The sequence below is a fragment of the Pseudopipra pipra genome, chromosome 1 (assembly GCF_036250125.1).
Source record: "Pseudopipra pipra isolate bDixPip1 chromosome 1, bDixPip1.hap1, whole genome shotgun sequence".
In the NCBI taxonomy this organism is placed as follows: Eukaryota; Metazoa; Chordata; class Aves; order Passeriformes; family Pipridae; genus Pseudopipra; species Pseudopipra pipra.
Genome location: NC_087549.1, coordinates 78,383,710 through 78,401,707, shown reverse-complemented (window position 1 = coordinate 78,401,707; position 17,998 = coordinate 78,383,710).

Here is a 17,998-nt window from a genome sequence, read left to right as displayed (position 1 = left end):
TCACTGATGTAAATGATGCTTTAAAAAGGGTGCCTTCTCTGGGATCTTAAATCAAGGCAGTTGACTGGAAGAGTATTACAGCTCCTCCTATTGGGTTAACTCTTTCTATCAGCAGACTTTTATTTTTTGAGGTTCCTAAGCAGACAGAACCTGTCTTTTATAATTTGCATGAACAGGCATTTGCTGACTTCCCTTCGAGACTACACCTGGACTTGTTTTATTTCAGGCTCTGCAAATCCAAGCAGAAGCAGATGCTTCATTTACCTAATCTTGGCTCATAATTTTCTCTGCACAAAACATTCTCTTGGTACACGGTTCACTCCAGAAACTTGGGATAATCCTGCCCCTCAAAAAGTTTTTGCAGTTAATAAAGGACAGTATGTAAAATGAAGAATACTTATATAAAAATGAAGTTTTCATGTAACACTTATTTTAGTATGGATTATTCTTACTGGATAGACAGAAAAAGCTTTATGGGTGATAGATGTGAGGAAAGAGATTGTTGGGTTTTAAAGTTAAAATTTCTAGTTCTTTCAACAAAACTCCTGAATGACTGACCTGTGGTTCAAAGACATGACTAACATAAAAGTTTGGGTTATAGCGGTAGCAGTTTTATTTATCTTCCAAACATCAAACTTCAAAATAGGTCAAACCATTTTATTCTGTTTTGTTGCACCACTGTTCCTCAGTTCTGAGGCAGGGGAGATTCTTCAAGGAATAAGAGTAATCCTACCTTTTACCTTTCAATCCATGCTGTCCATACAGAGATTTAATAATGGATAACAGTAACTGAGCGTTTTAATGATAGGCAGCTGTGTCTGCTAGGAGCTGAACTAAGAGCAACAACTAGTTTAAAAGACACTGAATTGAGAAACTTAACACTTTCACTCTAAATTTTATCTGTTATATTAAAAAAACCCCAGTAAAATAAAATAAAAACAATTAGTGAAAATACACATTCTATTAATGATCACAACAGAAAGAGTCTTATGTGAATTCTACTCAACTCATCTGAGCCTATCACATGGTCCACTCCTGGGTATTTAAATCAGGGAAATAGAAATATTTATCTCCTTTTACTAAACTCTTGATCAAAGACCCCTTGACAGGTATTTCAGGCTTAAAAACCAACAAACCAACCAAAACAACCAAACACCACTACAAAAAATTCCACAAACAAAACCAAAACCTATCTTCCTCCAGAGCTGAGAGATTTTACTGCACAACAGTGTTCCACTTCAGGGAGCAGTGGACTCAATAAACTGAGTATATAGCTTAATGTATTTATTTTGAGGGTATGATCAGTCCCTTCTCTTGCCCTCTACTTATCATTATTAAATAACATTTGAAGTGTATGTATTTGTGCAAGAACAAGATTACAGTTTGCCTAATATGCTTAATATATAATCCAGATGAAGTATTTTTCATAAAAAAATATTTCATGCATTTTTACTTTGAAAATGCACTTTTTAATAACTTAGGATCAGTCCATCATACATGTACAGTATTTTACTCCGTATATAATGAAACCATTGGGACCACTAATAACATAGAAACCAAGTAGAGCTGGCCAAATTTGGATCTTGTATAACCCTGATATAACGCTGATGAAATATTGTTTTTTCTGAAAACATAGGCAGCAGCCTCTGCATCCAGTTTGGTCAGCCTTAAAGCTTAGTGAAGTCTGTCAGGATTCTTTCAGCCTATATCTATTTTCTTTCCTTTTTCTATGTATTCTCACTCCATTTTCATTCCTCTGTTCTGTTTATTGGTGTTTTAAAGACAACAGTGTAATTAACACAATATTTTAAAAATCTGACTGTGCTTAAGATTTCAAATTATCTTTTTTTTCCTTTCATAAGGCTAAGTTTTCCTTCCATCTCTGCCAAAAACTCCATTTTCTAGTCTTTGTCTCTTACTTGTAGTGTTTTCCTTTTCTAGTAGTAACTTTTCTCTGTTCTTATTCCTCCCCTCACAATATATCCTCAAAGTATTCAGACACTGATTCTTCCCTTACTTTTTCCCATGCTACAAAACATAATGTCACCACAATTGCTGTGCACACATTCCTTGCCAAATAATTACCATTCCCAGAGGAATTTGTCAATCTCAACAGACCTAACTGACTATGGCACCAATCATGATAAGAATACAGATTTACGAAGACTGGTCTAAAATAAAGGGATATTGTTTGTGTCCTGCACCTGCAGAATTGAAATCAGAATAAAAAAGTGTCTGTAGAAAAAGAGAATAGTTTTGTATGGTTCTAACCATAATAGTTTAACTATAATAGTTTTAACCATCTCAGAGCAAGATAATTACCTTGTAGTTTTGCTCATAGACTATTTCACTAAAATCTCTTCAGGTAATCTGCCCACAGTCATGTATTTTCAAACAGAAGACATTATCTTGGGGTTCAGCTGGTCTCACCTATCTGTGGGAACCAACTGCTTAATCTGATCAAGCAGCCATGATTGTGATGCATCCTTATTCTCATACCTCATCCACTCGGGGCTAGACCAGTGGTTTCATTCAGTGATTTGGGGAAATAGACTATTTGTCATGAAACTACCTCTTTTTCTTAAAACTTGCCACTACTCTAGAGTTTGCCTCTGTGTGTCTGAACTATCTAACTGTAAATATGAGAAGCACTTCCATGTTTACAGTTATGCCCTGTAAGAGGAGGATTCATTCTTTCAGCTGAGGCTCTAAGCAGTACTGAGAAATTTATAAGAATACATGATGGATTATTTCCATGTTTTCACTCTACTTAGAAGTTGAATCCTTCTAAGACAAGTGTTTATTTCCAAAGGTAGCCAAGCAAACAGTTAGAAATCATTTCAAGCTTCAGTAATATATCACAAAAGACTTGTACTACTTTCCTTGCTTGAGCAAGAGCTCCTTTTAGACCATCACAGTCTTCTATTTGCCTATATTGCATGGAAGGTGTTGGAAACACAGCATGTCTGCATGCATGTAATTATAGACCTGACTTCTCTATCATGACTTAAAAACTGAAGCCCTTATTTAGGTACAGATTCTCAGCATAGCCATGCAAAAGAAATTAGGATATATTTCTAACTTGGTGTTATGTTTCTAGGCTCCATGGCAGGGAAGCTATGCAGATCCAAGTGCTGGTTAGGAGCTTGTGGTGGAGTGAAAGCTCCAGTGGCTCCTCTAGCACATTCCCACGCTCTTCACATTGCTGCTAGGTACAAAATATTCTGCTCAGATCTCACATTCTTACTCAAACAAATTCCCATAACCCAAAAGAAGGATTTTATTCTGTCCTCATGTCTAATTTGTCTTGACAAGACTCAGAATATAATTAGCTCTATTTTTCATGCACAGTAGTTATCAGACCTTTCATGCTGCCAAAGCCCTCAAAGAACAAGTTTAGGAGGGAATAGTCATAAAAAGTATAATTCAAAATGTATCTCTGGTCAAAATAGTCCCAAAAAACTCATGAGGAGTTTGGATTTTTATACGATGTGTCCTACTCAACAGAAGAGTAAGCTATGATTATATCTTAAAGCAGATTTGCTGTTTCTCTTCTCTCATTCCAGTAATACAGATAACTTGGAAAGTGGAAAGGGCACATTTGCAGCATACATTTTTTTCAGTTTTTAGATACTGCTGCTTCCCCCAGACAGTTTTATATGTATTGGAATTTAGACTTAGCATCAAAAATTGAATGGATATGTAAGTTCTGAGGATGAACAATTTCATGCTTATTTTCCAGGATATTCATATGTTCTAATCTGAGTGAAAAAATAGCTTGAAAGAAATATTCTTCCGTTCTTTAGGTTGCAGGGTTTTTTTCCTGTTGAATACGAATAGTGGGAGCATTTTGAAGGTAGCAATTGTAAGGTTCCCATAAGAAAGAACTATGAAAATGAACTTTCTGAAAACCTCTTTTTATTGCCATAGAGATGCAAGAGCACCTGTGAAAATTCAGTGTCCTGCCTTATTAATGTAATGCATTGGTTAAGAAAATACAAACCAAATATTTATTTAAATACATTTGTTCTTGTTGCAAAGAACAAGATTAATCACATTTATAATCTTAAGATCATATTTTAATATTTTTCCTCATTTAGTTTGTGACACCTCAGGACCCCATCTTGACACCTTACTTGCCACTAACAATGTACCTCTGTTTTAGCAAGTGCTGATAGGAGGGAAAGGGAAGCTAGGAAAGCAGAGAGATAAGTTACCTCTGCACTGCAAACAAATTACACGCCCTAAGGGGTGATTGTCCATGGCACAAGCTCCTGTTTAGAGTGAATGGAAATAAAAGGAGAACGATTAAGCAAAGTTCTTTCTCGAATTCAAAACTATGGTATACAGTAAAAAGAAACTAAACCTCTGACTGAGCACATCCTCACTGTTTCAAAGACAGATTGTCAATGATGTAGTTTTGATTTGGCTGTAAAAAAGATCTGGTGTCTCAATAGGATACTGAGATACAATTGTTCCTCATCTCACTGGAAACATCTCTTTTAATTTTTATCCACACCAAGCAGGACCACCTGCTGTGGATCATGACTTATTGCAAATGGAAAACAACTCATTTTTTAGTCCTTTGGTTTGTTTCATGTATTGGTGTAAAACGATGATAGAGTTATTTTCTTCATGTATGTTCCCTGCCACTTTATGAAATGTGTCCCATGACACCACAAGCAAAGGAGCTGTAAGTGTTCCCTCATGCACAAGTGTTAGAACTGTGCTGGAACACAAAGGGTGAAGGAGGAAAGAAACTCAAGTCTTCTTTCCTCCTGGTTTCTTCTTTGTTGTCTCTTTCACTGCTAGTTATAGGCATACTTCAGCTCAAAGAAAATTGAAGTTAAAATTAATTTCTTGGCATCCTAAAGACAGCATTCCTTTCCAAAGTACCAAAGTTTTTATTTAACACTCCTCTTGACTGAACGTAAGTATTATCTGTGTCAATTCTGACTCCCAAACTCAGTTCTTTTTGTACTGGTACTGGCTATAGTGACATCAGACATTCAAGGAAAGGATAGACAAGATGAAACCACATATGGCCCTAAATTTTATGGTAACTGAACAGCGAAATTGCCAGACTCTTTAATGCAACCCAGTCTAGTAAAGCAAAAGGAAACTTCTGAGACCAAGCAGCCTTGGACACAAAAGGTCTAAAATCACCTCCTCTGAAGCTTAGAAAAGTTATATTTAATAGTTCATTGAGGTTACACCACAGTAAATATGAAAGAAAATAGAAACAAAATTAAATTTTTGGACTACTGCAAGTCTCCTGTAAGACAATATAGCTACATAAGAAAAGAATTCAAAGCATTTTCCTGAGTCTAAATTTCTGACAGAATCACAAAAGCACAGAATGGGTAATTTTGGAAGGGACCACTGGAGATCATCTAGTCCAACCTTCCCGCTCAAGCAGTCTGCCCTACAGCACAGCACTCAGGCTTGTGTTCAGGCAATTTTTTAATATCTCCAGGGAAAGAAACTCCACAACCTCCCTGGGCAGCCTGTTCCAGTATTCTGTCACCCTTACAGTAAGAAAGTTCTTCATATTGAGGTGGAATTTCTCGTGCATGAATTTCTGCCCACTGTCTCCCATCTTATTGCTCAGCAGCACCAAAAAGACTCTGGTTCCATCCTCTTGACACCTTCCTGTCCAATGCATTGATAAGATTCCCTCTCCGTCTTCTCTAGTCTAAACAGGTCCAGTTCCCTCAGCCTTTCCTCATAAGAGAGGTGCCCCAGCCCCTTACTCATCTCTGTCGCCCTCTGCTGGACTTGCTCCAAGAGCTCCATGTCTCTCTTATACTGAGGAGCCCAAAAGTGGACACAGCACTCCAAATGTGGCCTCACTTGGACTGAGCAGAGGGACAGAAATCCCTCCCTTGAGCTGCTGGCATTGCTCTTCCTTATGCACCCCGGTATACCATTGGCTTTCTTGGCCACGAGGACACACTGGTGGCTCATGGACAGTCTGTTGTCCATCAGGATCCCCAGCTCCTTCTCTGCAGAGCTGCTTTCCCAAAGGTCAGTCCCCAGCCTGTCCTGGTACCTGGGGTTATTCTTCCCCAGGTACAGGACCCTGCATTTGCCTTTGTTGAATTTCAGGCAGTTCTTCTCTGCCCATCTCTCCAGCCTGTTGAGTTCCTTCTGAAGGGCAGCACAGTCCTCTGGGGTATTGGCCATTCCTCCCAGCTTTGTGTCATCAGTGAACTCACTGAGGAGGCACCTGCCCCTTCATTCAAGTCACTGATGAATAAGTTAAACAATACTGGGACCAGTAACAATCCTTGGGGGACACCACTAACAGGTTCCAAGGTTTCAACAATGTTGAAAGCCTTGATGAAGATAAGGTAGGCTACATCTGCTGCTCTCCCCTCATCTATCCAGCCAATTGTCTCATCATAGAAGGCAACCAGGTTGGTTAAACGTGGCTTCCCTTTGGTGCATACATGCTAATTACTCCTGATGACCTTCTTGTCTACCATGTGCTTCAAGATGGCCTCCAAGATTAGCTGCTCCATCACCTTTCCAAGGATTGAGGTTAGGCTTACTGGTTGGTAGTTCCCCGGTCATCCTTCTTGCCCTTTTAGAACATTGGGGTGACATTTGCTTTCTTCCAATTCTCAGGCACTTCTCCTGATCACCATGATCTTTCAAAGATGATTGAGAGTGGCCTAGAAATGACATCCACTAGTTCCCTCAACACTTGTGGGTACTTGCATTTTCTTCATGAAGAGCAAATAATATAAATTGGTATAAACATACCTGACTAAAAATTGTGAGAAAATATGAAATATATTTCTTGAATAAAGAGAGTAACAGAGATGTGCATTGTGATTTTCCTGGGAAAAGTAATGCTTCATCACATCAGACTAACATGCAGTTTTTATCAGCATCTAGTGGAACAACCCTTTGACAGTCCTCATTTTGTACAGACAAGCTACCACAGCTAGAAAAGAATTCTAGCTATCTTGAATCACAGACTATTTTATTTTACTGAGTTTCAGATAAGACAACCAGTAATCTATATCCCAGTTCAAAGCAGGAGACCGACTCATTTTAGAGAAAGAAACATACAGATACCATTTGTGCTGGTTTAAAGATAAACCAGCAGGGGAAATGAACTCAACTCAAAAGAGAGATTATAAGTCAGAATAACAATTTAATAAAATAATACAATAAGTACAATTATACAGACAAACAATTGGTTTTAACCCACAAAACCCAAATGTATGACCCAGCACCCTGGGGCATGAACAGAGTGGTGTTCGTTGGGCCCTCTGAGTCCAAACTAAAAGGAGAGAGAAAAACCTGTTGGTGAGAGTGCTGTTGCAGTCTGGTCAAGAGTGGTGATTGCAGTCTGGTCGAGAGTGATGGTTGCAGTCTGGTTGAAAAGCGGTGGTTGCAGTCCAGTCGAGTGTGGTGGTTGCAGTCTGGTTGAGAGTGGTGGTCTGCAGTCTTCCTCTGGATCCCACGAGTAGTTAAAAAAGTCCCAAGACTCCAAGATTATATATCCTCCAGTTCAGGCAGGAATGCCCAGTACCTTCCTCAGGGCAGGGGGTTCCTCAATGGGCGTGAGGACAAGAGCACCCTACTGTCTCACAGGCCTCTTTACACCTAGTTTATAGTCTGAGGAGTCAGGCTCTATGGGCAGATGGTGTAAATAGTCTATTGATAACAGTTTCTGGGAAATGGCATGGAAGGCTATAGAATACACAGTTTTGGGTTACACCCATACAATGATGAACTGGTTCTAACTAGCTGTTCTAACTAGGACACCATTTCAAAATAAAATTTTTATTTGCGATAAGTACTTTTATGTAAGAACTAAGTTACTTACCTAGATATTTAGACCCAGATTTTTATGGAAGCCTCATTCTCTTCATTCAGTATGCAGCTTGCAGTAAGTGTGATCTACTCTGCAAAACACAGTTAAAGTAATGTTATTGTACACTCTGGTCTAAGTTCAGGTTAGCCTGAACACAGGGCTCTATGATTCGGAGTTTGAAGATGATGATTTATGTCAGATACCTCTTGAATGCATAATTATTCTGAAGCATAATTTATCTTCTACCCAGTGGCACCCCATTTCTGCATAAATAATATCTTCCCCAAAGACATCTCTGATGTTCATTGTTTCATCTCTCCACATCCACATGTCTAAAAGTAAGTGGTAAGGAAAGTCATCATCAACATAGACTTTTCCTTCTCATATTTGAGCTACGTTCTAGATAGATTATATAAAGCCAGGATGCACAAAAGAAAAATACTTCTGAAAAAAACTTTAGAAAAACTGATAGAATCTGGGTCTTTAATATTATGTGACAGGTAACTTGAGACAGAGAGGACCGATCAAAAATGTTCTAATTTAATGGTTTTGCTGGTAGGGATAAATGAGCTAGCAAAACCAAAACACAGCAGGTGACCAAGCATCTCAAGTACAAGTCCTATGAGGAGAGGGAGATGAGGTTGTTTAGCCTGGAGAAGAGGAGGCTCAGGGGAGACCCCATCACTCTCTACAACTCCCTGAAAGGAGGTTGTAACCAGGTGGGGATTGGTCTCTTCTCCCAGGTAACCAGCAGTAGGACAAGAGGTCATGGTCTTAAGCTCTGCCAGAAGAGGTTTAAACTGGATATTAGGAAGATATTTTTTACAGAGAGAGTAATCAGGCATTGGAATGGGCTACCAAAGGAGGTGGTGGATTCACCGTCCCTGGAGGTTTTTAAGATAAGACTGGGTATGGCACTAAGTGCCATGGTCTAGCAACCACGGTGGTAGTGGATAAAGGGTTGAACCTGATGATTTCTAAGGTCTTTTCCAACCTGTCTGATTCTATGATTCTGTGATATCAGGTGAGGCTTCCTTTATTTGTTTAGGAGTCTTTCTATTTAAATTAGTGAACTATTATGAACTTTTGAATGAACAGCTTGTAGTTTGCTAAATTTGGTAGCCAGTCTGTTTTTTAACCTGCCTTTATTACTTCAGTTGATTTGACCTGCAATGACATGAGAAAATGTCTGGTAATTTTTCAGTGGAACTTAATAACTCCAAATTAATTGTTTTTTAATAAATAAGGAAAAGTAGAAGTTAATATTTCCATAAACACTAGGTGAAATGGCAGCTACTAAGTTCTCATTAGAATATGAAATTAGATGACTGTTGGATTTTTTAAACATAGTATTACTTATTAGACTGAGTCAATTGTGAGAATATATTAAAAAGACCTTTTAAAATAGAAAAAAAAAAAAACAGGTTACAACTTGCTCCTTAGCTAATATAATGTACTTAATGCCCAATTTCAATGACTATCTGGACATAGCCTCTTCTTCACTGTACAATCAGTCCTTTCTGTTTATTGTATAATCTTCTCAGAGACATGGTAGCCTATTAACTGCACAGTATGTTCAATCCTTCACTACACACTTGTGCACAAGTGCATATTTACTGACCAATTTGAATTGCACTCTACCTCAATGTATGAGATCAATCTTCCCAATCTTATTTGATGTATGAACCACAGTGACAGAACCTGGTACTCTGACCCCAGTGAGGGTCCTCTGCTAGCAGCAATTTCACAGGATAACTGAGCTTTTGTTTGAATCTAAATCCAGAGGTCATAGACTTAGTTCTTGTCATCTTCTAGGAGGCCATTCTAAGTCATAACTATGTAATAATTATGAATGTCTGTCTTAGAAAGTAGCAAAAAATTTGTTTGACCTCAACCTGTAACTCTATCCTCCTTTCTTCCAAAATAGGTACATATTAGCAACAAAAGAACTAAACACCACACTGTAAAGCTTCTAACTTGCAGAACAGAACATCTGAATTGGAAACTATTAGGTATTAATAGAATATCCAGAGAAATTTTTATTTTCAGGAAAATAATGTGAGAATCCACTTTTTCTCAATTTTTGAGTTAGGATGCTATCCTAGGTTTATTCAGTCAACAGAAAGATACAGGCTAAAAGTGGAGTCCCATTGCAAACAGTAGCATATGAAGAGAATTGAAGTGCAATATAGATTTTTTACATCAGAATTTGTAATCTATTGCATTCAGCTGAGCATGTATTAAAATGTATGAATGCAAATAGTCTTCAGAGTAAACATGGCTCTTCATGCACGTGGAAGTCACCAGATATACCTAGTGTATGCAGGAGCAGGATCTTAATCACTAACTTAAATTTTGAGATCGAAACGTAATTTGAAACTTGATAACTTTACAGGTTTAACAAGGCTTCTATGGTAGGCAGGCAAAGATGGTTTAGTGTCAGTTCACAGAGAGGTCAGCAGTATAAATTTTGACACAGGTTGTAGAGCAGTCTATACAAATATTTTATTGCCTATTATCTAGTAAAAATCTTGGCATAAAAACTGAGTGATCGGCTTGCTTACAAAGATAATTATTCTCTTTTTACTTGATTAACTTGTGCAATACTTTCAATACAGTTCAGATAATGTTTGTATAATAAACCATGATCAAATAAAATAGAGATATGAAGAAATCTTCAGCCTATATAGCAAAATGAGTGGCTAGATGACAGAGACAAGAGGAGGATGTAGCTTTATCAGTACATTATATGTGGTCTGCACACACAAAAACATTAATAGTGCAATATATAATAAAGTTTTTGTTTTGATACTATTTCTTTGAGATACAAAATAGCTTATTTGTAATTACCCAGTATATTAGGGTCAAAAGGTAACAATAAAAGCTATGTAAACCTGTATTACCTATAAAAATATACTAAGTTGACACTTAATCCTTTTATATTTGCTTTAAAGTAAGTAAAGGTAGATGCTTAAGCTCATGAATTTAAAATACTAAATCAGATCACACAGATCCTTTGAAAATTTTTCCTCAGTTTGGGAAATCTTCAAAGAAAGGATCAGTTTCACAAGGCAGACAAATTAACTGCTGTCCCTTAGATAACAGGATTAAGATTGAATCTGCTTTTCTAGTGACAATATATTGATTTAAGCTCTGAATACCAATATAGAAAGCTTTTCACCAACCCACATTCTACTGATAACAGAAGACTATATGAAGACCAAGGGAAACAGTGCAACCCCTTGAAGCTGCAAAACCACCACAGTAAAAATTTCTAGCAAAATGACAGTTAGGATTTTGTTCTTACATGCATTCCAGTTGTTGTGCAATATAAGTAGCTTATTGCACAAAGTAAATTTTGCTGGGTTTTTTTGGTACATGCAGAGATTTTCATAGAGACGCTATTGATATGATTTTGCACTACAAGTGCCTAAGAAGGTCAAGTCCTTATACTAGAAGGAAGTTAATACAAAATGCAATGATTCAAATTAACAAGTATGAGGACAAGGCTCCTTTAATTTAGGGTTACATTTTTTTCTTTCTAGTAGAAAAATTCTTTCTATATAGCCCCCTGTGAAAAGACAGAATGCAGAGAGTGGATATGTTAGTTGCACACCATAAGGACAGATTTTACACTGTACCTACTGACACCATGATAAAGCTTATTCAAAAATCAATTCCTTGTTACAGACTTTTTACAATTGTGCTAGAAGTGCCTTGAAGAGATTTGCTATTCTCACTGCAGGTGTAAAAAGTACTGGAAACTATTCATGTGCTGTAGAAATGGTAACCAATAAACCACTTATTACAGTAGCAATAATACTCTCTGCTATACTGAGACATGATAGTAGTACTTACTAATAAGTAAAACAGGAAAATAGGTTATAGCATTAATTTAAACAGATTTTCAAATCTTAACAAAATAATCTGTTATTTTAAAGCCAAGTAAGAAAATCAAGAAAGAAACATGGCAAGTGTTACATATTAACAACTTACTTTAAAAATAAAAAAAAGTTTATTATAAATATGTATAGTATTTTGTGAAACTCTTAAGCTTGGTATATTTATATCTTAAGAGAAAACTTCACCAATGACAAGGTAATAAGAAAGACTTAACTGGTAAATTAATGCTAAGCTAAAATATTAGATTTATAAGTAGAAATTTAAATCTTGCACCTTTTCTCATTTTTCATACTTACACAACTGTTTGTCTATTTCCAGGGAAAATATGTTTACAAGAAAATATGTGATTGGCTGGGCTTTTCTTTCTTCCACCTCCCCTCCTTCTTTTTAATAGAATAATAGAATCACAGAATAGTTTGGGTTTGAAAGCACTTGTTTACCAATGCCTAACTCTTTGTACTAGCAAACAGTGATTTGAGTTGTTTCCCTTTGGCTTCATCTTTGTTTTTAGCTGGAGGTACAGTGAATTTTCTGGATGAAATTTCTTACAGAGTTATGCTCATAATAACAGAAGGTATATCCTTTTCTTAGTGTTTCTTTTTCGATTGCCACATTCTTTTAAAAGGAATTTCTCTTGTGCTGTGTAGCCTTGAAATTTTAGCAGTCTTTCAAATTCTTCCCCTGCCCCCAGCTGCAACCCTACAAAACTATGGTTTCTTTTGAATTCATTCAATCTGTATTTGGCATCTCTCTTCCAGTGCATTCCCAAAATTTAACCTGAGAAGCAGCATAGTCTTCAGCTATAACTTTGGTTCTTCATTCCTCTCCATTGTGAGGCTTCCATAAGGACCAATAAGCTACAAAAATCTAAGTCAGAAATATAAATATCCGTAAACATATTTGAACTTTACTCTTCTAAGGAATTCAAAATAGCAGAAAATTAGTTCTTTCAGGGTAAGCTAATGCAAATTACTGCATCAAATGTAGAATCAAGTTTTCTTTGTTAAAATTGAAGGGCAATAAAACTTATAAACTTGGATTTTTATAGATTTTGGTAGTAAATTTTCAATTAATCATTCATGTAGAGGTTGTAACCTAGGACTTACAGATAGAAAACCTACTACTCTTCTTACTATCAGAAGTATTTATGGGGGAAAAATAGGAAAGCACAATGCCTAAACTACTACAAGCCTGTTCAAAAACAACTCAGAAATGAAATAACAAAGAAAAAGTTAATTGTACATGGAGTGAACTAAAATCAATATGGTTTTATCAAAAAAAATTTGTCTTTGTTGTCTTATCACCCTTCTCAGACAACTGAAATGCATCCATGAAAATTTATCCAAATTTAAGCAGAATCTCTGCTATAAATGCCTCATGGGAAATTAGTGTTTAATGCTGTAAAAATCAGATTTTATAGAACTGACTTTCACAACTTTCACAACTTTACCCAAACAGAAAATCAACAATAACAAAAATATCCAAACCAAACAAAAACAAAAAAAGGGAGTTATATTGAAAGGTAAGTTATCACGAAAGAGACACCAAAGATGTTCTTTAGTAACATCTTTAGGCTGATTCTGTTTATTATTTTCCCTGGTGACTGCAATATGAAGAATTTTATCAATGGTAAGTTTCAGAGGCATTATCACTGCCTCTGAAGAGTGTATTACTGTCCTTCAAGAGTGATTAGATCACTTTGCAGATTAAAAACAAATGAACATGAAAACAAAAAAACACACACAGTCAACCCACCCCCCCAAACCTCCAACAGAAAAGAGATGAAGTGTAAATTTGCAAGCTGTAATTTCATGCACTTAGAGAGTAACAAGAAGAATGTATGTCCTAAGATTTGAGAGAGGCAATATTGATTGATTCTCCTACAGCAAGAGACCATCATGACTGGACTGAAAAAAAAACCAAATTAGTTTCTAACATGCAAAAACTGAAAAGTAATCAGCAATGGGAAATTAGGTGTACTTATCTACAAAAAACTAAAAATGCCTCATGGATAATCCTTTACAGACACCTGGTAGATATGTAAAAATACAAGATTTATCTAAACCAGGCTGGTGTGGAGAAGAGCTTATAGACTTATTAGAGGAAAAACATGATGCTAAAATAGTCTCACCATTTCGTGCTAGGAATAAATACAAAAGCTGTAATGATGCATAGTTATTAACCAGGATATGAGATATATTTCTGTTACTTAGGAGAATTAAGCTTTTTTGTATTCGGTAAGAGCCAGCTTCAACAGCTTACTATAGCTGTAATTATTCTATGATTCAATGAGTTGTACTGAGAATCTTCTGGGTGATAATAGAATATACTATGGTTAGTGTGCTTAGATGGGGTATTAGGAGTCTTCTAACCATCAGAGGTTGAAAGTTCTTGAAAGGCTCATCAACACAGACATTCTGAGTTTGGATTTTACAAGTTCATGAGCAGTAAAGGAAGAGTATGGAAGAATATTAGGGTAAAAAAGTAATCTTTTGACATGAAGTTTTAAGAAAATGAGTTCTTGGCATATTTAAAAAGATGACAGTGGATTACTTTGCATTGTGGTTTTGTATTTAATAGGTTTTAAGCTTCTGTGGTTACCAAGAAGTACTGAGAAATTCTTCAAGTGACAGACAAATGTATAGACAAAAAGAAGCTGTGCAGAGATATAGGTTGGGAAGGATTCCAAGGCCTTATCTCCCCTTTCAGATCAGCAGTACATCATGAAGTGGGAAGAAAAGTTCACATATATGTGGTTGTTCAGCGTACCTGAGAGCTGACCCATATCTGAATGGTTCATAGCATAGATGGAGGAATCTGTGTCTGTATACAGCTGCCTGGGTATACACAGAAAAGAAAAATGTCTTGGTAGAACTGATGATGTATGCATGTTTGAAAGACATGGGGGAAATTTTCAAATCCTCTATCAATGCAATAATATCAATCATTTGATACAAGGCAGAAAATCCATATCAAACTCAGGACAGCTGACTGACACTTTCCAAAAAGATTGTCTGCAGTTAATAGAACAGAATCCCTGTTGACCAGTGCCTTCAGTATTTCCTCTCGTACGTTTCCTTATACCATTTTTGTAAAATAAGCTTGCACATATAATACAGTTCATATCAATATCAGACAAAGAAAAAGAACATTCTGAATTCTTCACTTACTACCATTACATGGCTCAGAATCTGATTTTCATTAGCACTATACTGTCCATTCTATAATTTTACAGTGACTTTTCATGCTTTTCCTAGAAATTCAGGCTCTGGAGTCATGAGTAATTATCATGAAACAAATATGACTACATGAAAGATAAAACACCATTAGTTTTGAAACTAAGCATCTACAGGTTATCACTTGTGCTGGTGACTCACCTGATCATGGACAATGCAAGCATACAAAATAAAAATAGCAAAATAATAAACCCCTTATTAAGTTTATTCTTAATGCAGTTCCATACTCATCCAATAGTTCAGGTTAACAATAAGCAAATAAAAAAATAATTTTCTGGTCAGCTTAAAAATAACAGTGAAACACACAGTCTTAATTCTGACCCAGCTGTTTGCCTACAGTCTCTACTCAGTGGCAGTGCAAGCCAAGGTCTTTATAGGGGAAAAGTGAAGTACGGACCAAAATTTCAAAAGTGCACAGACTACATCACATATGCAAATCATGTGTTCAAAGATCAAATTTTAACCTTCAAATGATAGAAATGCATAGGTTTCTATCATAGTTACATATGACCTATATGTAACTATGAATTGCTGAGCGTACACTGGGTCTCAAATTTCACTAGTATTATGGTAGGTATTTTTACATAGAATGAAGGAATAAATTGCTATGCAGAAGAACAGCTCCATTTCTCTTAGGCTCCATTTTTACAGTTAGCAAAGGCAGAAGGTACAAAGTCTCAAAATAATTTTAATGGTGGAAGTATTTTAAAATATTTGGTTCATCAAGATATCTATTGCTGCTCTAAAGAAATACAGCATTGAATTTCATAATGCCAAAGTGATTGGATGGTGAATAGTATAAATAGTTTTACACCTTCTCTTCTCTTTTTACTTTAACTATAAAAACAGCTATTAAATAAACCCAGAACATCAAACACCTCCCAAAATAAGATATTGATATAGCCAACACAAAAGCAGAATAAAAAATAAGCTTAGGATAAACTCTCAGGTGTATTTGTAGGAAAAAGGGTTAATGCTTATTGGCATCACAGAGTCAAAAAATTACTGAAATTGGAAGGGACCTCTGGAGGTCATCTGGTGGAACTCCTCCTGCTAAAGCAGGGCCCCCTAGATCTGGCTGACCAGGATCGTACCCAGGTGGATTTTGAATACCTTCTAGCAGGGAGACCCCACTAGCTGAATGGGAAATCTGTGCAGTGCCCTTATAAAAGACCCTCAGTATAAAAGTGTTTCCTGCTGTTCAGAGGAAACCTCCTGTATTCCAGTTTGCACCCATTACCTCTGGTTCTGCCACTGGACATCTCAAAAAAGAGCTTGGCTCTGTCGTCTTTGTGCCCTCCCTTCAGGTATTTGTATACATTTATAAGATCCCAACTGAGCCTCTCTTCTCTGGGCTGAACAGTCCCAGCTCTGTTTTTCTTGATGAGAAATGCTCCAGTCCCTTCATCATCTTTCTGGTCCTTTGCTGGACAGTCTCCAGTATGTCCTTGTCCTTCCTGTTCTGAAGAGCCCAGAACTGGAGGCAGCCCTCCAGATGTGGTCTCACCAGTGCTGAGTAGAATGGAAGTATCGCCTCCCTCAGCCTGCAGACAGTATATAGTCTCATGCAGCCCAGGATACCGTTGACCCTCTCTTTGTGGCAAGGGCACATTTGCTGGCTTACGTTTAAATTGGGTGACTAACAGAACCTCCAGGCCATCTCTGCCAAGATGCTTTACAGATAGCTTGTCCCCAGCATACACTGATGTGCGGGGTAACCCTGAACAAGTCAGTCAAACTAGTCCCTGATCCAGTGAATTGCTTAGTGAGGGGTCCCTATGAGAGGACACTGACAGACTGCTCAGGAACAAAGGATATCAGCTTTCCTCAGGAACTGACAGACTAAACAAACACCAAGGCTTTGAGAAAATCTCCCCTTTTCTCATGACACCTAGAAAAAAATTAAGCCAAAAGGCAATGTTAGATCTTGACTCTCCAACTTTTGTAGAATTCTGGCTATTTGCTTAGGTGCTTATTAGTTTATTATATACTTATGAGTTTATAGAGATTCATGAATCCATTATTATTGGTTCCTTCAAGCACTGAGCATCATTTTTCACATCATTTTTGACATTAGCTCAGAATCAAAAGAAACTGTGTATCTTTTTGGTTAAATTAATTACCAATATAGAGATCTAAGACTGTCAGAACTGATTATTTTTTGCTGATTTTGAGCAGCACTGTTACAGTTAGGTATCAATTCCTGAGAACTGCTGAAGTCATCTTCTAACCGTTTTTGTCAGGAAACTACAAACTCACTTTTCTACACCCCATTATGCATTTTATGTGTCTTTAATGATTTAGGGTTTAGGGTTTTTTCCCCCAAGTAATTCCTGTTTTATCTTCACCTCTTCTGAATTAGTTTTTTTAGAATCACACTTTTAATTTGTCATATAGGTAAATAGGAAAAAATATTCTGAACTAAAGCTTTCTTCATATTGTAGCAATAAAAGAACAGTATGTGGCTTGCTATAGTTAACTGTTCATCTTTCTGGAAGAAAATAAATAATTAACTTGTGCTTCCTTACAGACAGCAGCAGTTAGGGCTGCCTTTCGCTAGGCAATAACACTGAATGCTGAAATCTATTCCCTTATGTTGGATTTCTCTAGACATGTAAATAAAAATGCTCTCCTCCACAAGGTCAGTTTCTCTATATAATTTCAGAGGCCAATCTCTCATTATATAATAGGGAGGTGCTCTCTCAGGCATTATCATTTGATGGTTCAGTGCAGTGTTTTCATAGCATACTCCTTAATGTAGGATGTAAAAGTGTAATAGACATATCTCCAGATCAGTGACTGGGGTTAAAGCCTTAAGTGGAAGGAAAGACTGCACAAGTATCAAAAAACCCCTTGTCTCTCTGAAGCCACAATAGTATTGTTGAGCCTTTTACATACAGTTTCTCAGTTCTTTCCTTTCAGGAGTGTATCTTTCACATGGTGAAAGCAAATGAATAAACATTTTTCCAGTCATCATTTTTACCCTGTCAGATGTGACCACTGGAAAGAGATTTGAAGTGTTTAATTT